This window comes from Phocoena sinus, chromosome 11 (assembly GCF_008692025.1).
Source record: "Phocoena sinus isolate mPhoSin1 chromosome 11, mPhoSin1.pri, whole genome shotgun sequence".
Classification (NCBI taxonomy): domain Eukaryota; kingdom Metazoa; phylum Chordata; class Mammalia; order Artiodactyla; family Phocoenidae; genus Phocoena; species Phocoena sinus.
This window is the reverse complement of record NC_045773.1, coordinates 99,253,597-99,260,655: the sequence shown is the minus strand read 5'-3', so window position 1 is coordinate 99,260,655 and position 7,059 is coordinate 99,253,597.

The following is a 7,059-nucleotide window of genomic DNA, read 5'->3' as shown; positions in this document are numbered from 1 at the left end:
GAGAGCAAAGCTGCCTGAAGAGGTGACGTCGGAGAACCTCAGCATCTAGATCTGGAACGAACCTTCGTGTTCCTTGAACTCCAGCCTGCCTGGTCTTACATTTGCAGTCATTGGCCCAGGTTCACACCTGGTAAAGCAGGAAGTACCCACGGAATCATCCTATCTAAGGACATTCAGATTCTGGGGAGGGGCTGGAGTGGATGTGCCTGCCTTGAATGGAAGAGGCCGGCACTTCAGCCCCTCTTCTCTGTGACCAGGGACGACAATAGACCTCACGGGACAGCACGTGCCTGTCTTAGACATGGTAGCACCTCTTCACGGTGTCGCCTCAGGGATTAACTGAGATAACTAACACACCTGGATGAATGTCAAATGATACCCCATGAAATGCATGAAGCGATAATGTGAGCAAGAAAGGCTATATTCTTTTCGAAGTGATACCGTTACGATGCTAATAAAATCTTCAAGAAACAGTTACTTTCAAAGTTAATAAACACTGCCACCTTTGCAGCACTGAATAGTTGCCCCTGGACTGATGTCAACACCAGATATTTATTTAGACCTCGTCTGGTTTCCAAGTCCTTTTAATACAGCTGTGTGAATCGATGCTCACTGAGGAAACCAATGGGGAAACTGAAACTCCAAGAAGCCAGAAACTTCCCCAGGGTCCCAGAGTTAATGGATGCTAAGGCTGGACTTCCAGTGCTACATGGGGTGGGTGCTCTGTTGACAAAACCATGGTGCCTCTGGAAAGAAACCGGCTCGTCTGGGCAGCCCAGTATCGCTAAGTGATTGCCCACTGTGGAGAAGGATTCATCAGGACCAGGACCGTTGCTGGGCTTGCTTGTAACATCAGTCAAAGAGTTCCCGAGGGTGAGCGCTGAGTGCCCAGGCTTCCCCCCACGCAGCACAGACCTCACACCAATCATTCGAGCGGTAGACGCTCCATCTCAGCTTAACTCTCAGGGCAGCAGGAAGTGAGGCGGGACACAGCTCGCGTGATGTCCCAGAGCTCATGGCCTCCCTCTGGCTGTCATCACCTCATGTAAATCAGTCCAAATCCCCCAGCCCTTTCCAGTTTCTGATCCCAGATCCCATGCAGACTGGCACATAGCTGCAATAATTCCACCCCTGCATGAAGAGAAATGTTCAAGGCACCAAATCTCTGATAGACTCTAGGGGGAAAGAAATCAATCAAGTATCCAGATATTTTATTTGTGTGGTACCAACAGTAGGCACATGAGAAATTGCTCAGTTGAATGTGTAAATTTGGTTTTTAATCAGAATATTTATTCACGGTAAAGAGAGCCACAGAGACACAAAGGAAAACTTTCTGCTCCTGTTTCCTCGTGTTAAAATTACAAAGTTATTTCTGGAAGGCATTTTGGCATTATCCATCAAATGCTCTAAAAATGTTTACACCCATTGGCCAAGTAGGCCTTTTTAAAAATTTTATTAATTTATTTTTTTTAATTAATTTATTAATTTTTGGCTGCGTTGGGTCTTTGTTGCTGCACGCGGGCTTTCTCTAGTTGCAGCGAGCGGGGGCTACTCTTCGTTGCAGTGCGTGAGCTTCTCATTGCAGTGGCTTCTCTTGTTGTGGAGCACGGGCTCTAGGTGCGCAGGCTTCAGTAGTTGCAGCATGTGGGCTCAGTAGTTGTGGCACTCAGGCTCAGTAGTTGTGGCTCACAGGCTCTAGAGAGCAGGCTTAGTAGTTGTGGCACAGGGGCTTAGTTGCTCCATGGTATGTGGGATCTTCCCAGACCAGGGCTCAAACCCGTGTCCCCTGCATTGGGAGGCGGATTCTTAACCACTGAGCCACCAGGGAAGTCCCAGTGATTCCCTTTCTAAGAAACGTTACCAGAAATTCAGACAAAGAGACGTGTATGAAGATAACATCCCTTATGACTGGGAAGAGTTAGCCGTAAATGTCACTGTTCACCACTAAAAGGAAACGTGCCAAAGTGTTAGCAATGATTGCTTCTGGGCAACTGGATTATGATAGAACTTTACTTTTTTTTCTTTTTATTTGTCTCTATATTTTCCAAAATTCTCTACAGTGAGAAACAACCCAAACATCCATTGACAGATGAATGGATAAACAAAATGTGGTCTATACATACAGCAAAATATGATTCAGCCTTAAAAACAAAGGAAATTCTGACACAGGCTACAAGGATGAACCTTAGAGATATTAGGCTAAGTGAACTAAGCCAGTCATGAAAGGACAAATACTGTGTGATTCCACTTGCACGAGGTCCCTTGAGTAATCAAGTTCAAAGAGACAGAAAGTAGAGCAGTGGGTGCCACAGGTTTTGGGGAGGGGATGGGGAGTTAATGTTTAATTTGCACAGAGTTTCAGTTTGGGGAGATGAAAAAGTTCTGGGGATGGGTGGTGGTGACGGTTATACAACAGTGTGAATGTACTTAATGCCACTGGACTGTACACTTAAAAATGGTTAAAATGGTACATTCATGTTATATATATTCTACCAGACTAAAATATTTTAAAGAAAAAAAAATCTGGGACTTCCCTGGAAGTCCAGTGGTTAGGACTCAGCACTTTCACTGCCGAGGGCCCAGGTTTGATCCCTAGTCGGGGAACTAAGTTCCCACAAGCCTCGCGGTGTGGCCAAAAAAAAAAAAAAGAAAGAAAAAAATCTATACTAAGTATGTGTTTTATTCTGATACTAAAGGGGGAAAAAATAAATAGAAAATTAGATCTGGTTTTGCCTAGATGTTCAGCTTTCCAGCTATAGCCTTTCGCGTCTTAATACCATGTTCAACATTCAACTCCAGCACGAGCACGATGAGTGCTCCAAGGTGACCTGAAGAGAGAGCTCCAGACTCAGAACTCAGGCGCAGGGAGAGGCTGTTATGTAGGCAAATTTTTTATTGTGGTGAAATACAGACAACATGAAACTTACCTTTTTTTTTTTGCGGTACGCGGACCTCTCACTGCTGTGGCCTCTCCCGTTGCGGAGCACAGGCTCCGGACGCGCAGGCTCAGCGGCCATGGCTCACGGGCCCAGCCGCTCCGCGGCGTGTGGGATCCTCCCGGACCGGGGCACGAACCCGCGTCCCCTGCATCGGCAGGCGGACTCTCAACCACTGCGCCACCAGGGGAGCCCGGAAGTTACCTTTTTAAGCACGTTTACGTGTATGGTTCAGTGGCATTAAGTACATTCATATTGTGCGACCATCACTGCCATCCTTCCCCAGAACTTTCTCATCTTCCCCGTTAGACACTAACTCCTGGGACTTCCCTGGCGGTCCAGTGATTAAAACTCTGCAATCCCAATACAGGGGGCACGAGTTCGATCCCTGGTAGGGGAACTAAGATCCCGAATGCCATCTGGCATGGCCAAAAAAAAACCCAAAAAGCTCTAACTCCCCATTCCTCCCACCCCCTGCTCCGTCTCTACGAATTTCACTCACTTGGAAACCTCAGATAAGTAGAATCTCACAGTATTTGTCCATTTATGACTGGCTTATTGACTAGGCGTAATGTCCTCAACGGTCATCCATGTGGTAGAGCCTGTGTCAGAATTTCCTTCCTTTTTAAGGTGGAATCATATTTTATTGCATGTATGTACCACTTTTTTTTATCCATTTATCCACTGATGGATACTTGGATCACTTCCACCTCTTGGCTATTGTGGATAATGCTGCTGTGAACACGGATGTACAAACGTTCAATGCAAGTTTTAAGAATTGCTGCGCTGTATGTGTTCAGGAAAATTAAATAAGTGACCTCTGTCTCGCTGGTACCAGGAAATCACTCATTTCATGGAATCAGAAAATGGTAGAGCAGGAAACTATTATAAAATTATCATCGATATTTATCTATAGATGAGGAAAGGGACACGAAGTGACTTAACTAGGATGATTTGGAAAACGTTCCTACATTTAGGGAGGAGGGGAACCCCTCTCCCAGGCAAAAATATTCACCCAACTTGTCATGCCACATACCTCAAATTCCCGACACTGGAGATTTATTTACTTAGATGAGGGCACTGGTCCTTTTACCAGGAATCTCCTAGTAAAATAAAAATAGCTCTGAGGGAAAGTCATTACTGAGCCATAACCCTTGTCTTGAAAGACTGGTTTTCCACAGAACAGTAGGCTTAGATTGGGATTCTCTCGGGGAAGAGAGTCCATACGGGAGAATTCCATGCAGAGGGCAGAGTCATGAGGAACGTTAGGCATAGATACTGCACAAGGAGACAGACATCTCCTGAGGAGCTCCAGCCACACACAAGTAGTCAGCACCAGTGCTGAGAGTCTGAAGACCCAGCAGAGTGAGGTGAGAAAAGACCAGCTCAGGCCAACATGACAATTTTCTCTCTGGCTAGCTTGTTGCTATGTATGATGCTTCAAACCAAAGTACGAGTCTTCTGTAGATGACTTGGGGGCCACGACTAAGTTCTGGTTGTTAACGAAATATCTTGCCAGGTTTCCTCAGCTATCTAAAGATCTTTTTTTTTTTTTTTTTTTTTTTGCTTTTAGGAAGAATGGAAAATACCCACGTGGATCACCAACCAAGGAAGTCATTATTCTTCAACAGGTTTCCATATCTCCAGCGGCCAGATGTGTTTCATGATGGAGCTGAGGTAGCTGTGTCAGTAAAAGGAGGTGTTTGAAGACCGGGAGAACCCCAGCGTGACACAGCCTATGAGAATGGGCACCTGAACGGCACTTCTGAAGTCAGAAAATGCTTTCCATAAACACAGTAACCGTATTGGCTCCATAATAACCAGGTTGAGTCTTAAGGGGAGTGTTATTTCTACATCCAGTTCCAAAGCTGTGAGATGGTTCCACGGGGCCTGTGGAAGGACAAGGGGTTAAAAAAGAGGACTATGGGATCCCAAGGAAAGGTAACACCTACCAATGTACTTGACAAGAGACACAAATGAGGTATAGAGCCTTTTGCAATCCTCACGTCAAGGCCAAGGACACCAGAAACGCTTCTATTTGTTAGACTGGCAAAAACAACTAATTGGGCAATAGGACATGAGATGTACGGCTTTACCTGCAGATAATTCGAGAGGATATGGAAATTGAATCATTAAAACAGAGCCAGATACTAGTAATCAGTGACATTTATACATATTAGGCATAGAGTTTATGAAACTAGGCATCTATCATGCTCCAGGGAAAGTCCAGAAAATAGCATTTCCAGGTTCCTGCCATGGTGATGTGTCTAGCATCTGATAAGTAAAGTCCACACGAACAAAACAAGTTCACACCAAGTTAGCCTAAACAATAAAAATAAAACAGTAACATTAATCTATTTCCCATGGTGGTGATGTTTGGTTTGCTTCATTGGCAAGTTAATTGAGTCCACATCTGTTTTGTTCCCCCACATCTCCCAGTAGGCCAAGCTCACACTACGTCTTAAAATTCTTCCCAGAGGTCTCCTTATCCTCTGTGTCATACAGCCTGAGAGGCACACTGGGCAGTTTTCAGCTAACCCCACACTGACAGAGCCAGCGAACAATTCTCCCTGCGGGTCCTATCGCGGTGTCGATAGCCACCGAGAACCAGGGTAGGATTGCCAGAGATTCCGGTGTAGGCAAAGGTAAGCTGGGCTTTATTTTTCCATTAAAAAATGGTATACATAAAGCACTCTTCTATGTGCTTTCTTGTTATAAAAGACTATATAAAAGGGAGCACAGAATACTTCTTTTATCAATTTAGTACAGATTCTTCTAGCACCTTTTCTAAGCATTTATACACATTTCATGCACTGTTCTACGACAAATGTGCTTTGTTTAACAAATATGGCTTAGGGAATTCCCTGGTGGGCCAGTGGTTAAGACTCTGCGCTTCCGCTGCCGGGGGCCAGGTTCAGTCCCCGGTTGGGGAATTAAGATCCCACAAGCGGCCAAAAAAAAAAAAAAAAAAAAGAATTAAATTAAATTTGTAAATTCCCTGTAAGCTTTTGAGCAAACGTGTGACATGGTGGAGTCAGTCCCCGGTGTCCCTCCTCTCAGCCTAGCCCCGCTCATTTGAGTAAAAGTCACATCAAAGTGAAGGACCTGCTTATCTCTGCAAAACATTGTGCCCAGCCTGGAGACCAGAGGTCCAAAGAAAGGGAGCAGATGAGAGAAGGTGCACCCAGGAAGCTGGAGGGAGTGGTGCAGACCACGCCGAGGAAGGGAAAGGGCTCAGAACCGACAGGGGAGGCGGCGTGCGAGGGCGTGATGTGCCGGCCAGCCTCAGATTTAGAGCGTCTAGGCTGGGACGCACTAGAGTGAGGCCACCAGAAGCGGGGGACATGAGTGGGAAAGCAGGAAAGTGAGGAAAGAAGAGGGCAGCCACGAGGGAGGATCCACTGGTCTCGCTCTGGGGGCGTGAGAGCGGCAAGGGGGCCCACGTGACCCACGGTGGGCAGAAGGTGGTGCAGTTACGGAGGCATGGGAGCCAGGGCCCAGAGGTAGGCTTGGAGTCATGGATGGGACAAACATGCTGGATGGGGACGACAGCAGTCGACTTTTCCTTCTGATTCCTTTTTCCTCCCTGCCGTCATTTCCTCTAGTGCGTCCGTGAAGGAGAGGGGTATGTAGGTGAGGAAGTAAGTTACTAGCACCTCCCTAAATAGCCCTCATCCCACCTTTCTTTGGGTCATCAACCTTGTTTAACTTCTCTTAGGCCCTACTGGGCTCTGTGCTCCCTAAGGGAGGCCCATCTGTCTTCGTCACCCTGTAACACTTTACAGCGTATTCAAAGGCTACCAGGTTTGGAAAAACAGCCAGCTCCATCCTTCATCGCTAACTCAGAGCTCCAGCTACGGCTGGGGTCATATCAGCAGAGGCTCTGTGGTCAACCCAAGCTTCCCAAGGGCCACCCGCTCAGGGAAGGCAAGTTGCAGGCTGCTGGGAGAAGCATCTAGCAATGATCAGTGGTGGGGTCTGTCCAAGGTGTCCTGTTAACCGCTGAGACCCAGGAAGGAGGAGGGAAAAAAAAGAGGAAAGGTGGGGGCAAAGCTATGTACCCGAGACAGAAATAGGCAATTCCGGGCCATCTTCTTGGAGAGCCGATACAAAAATATAGGTG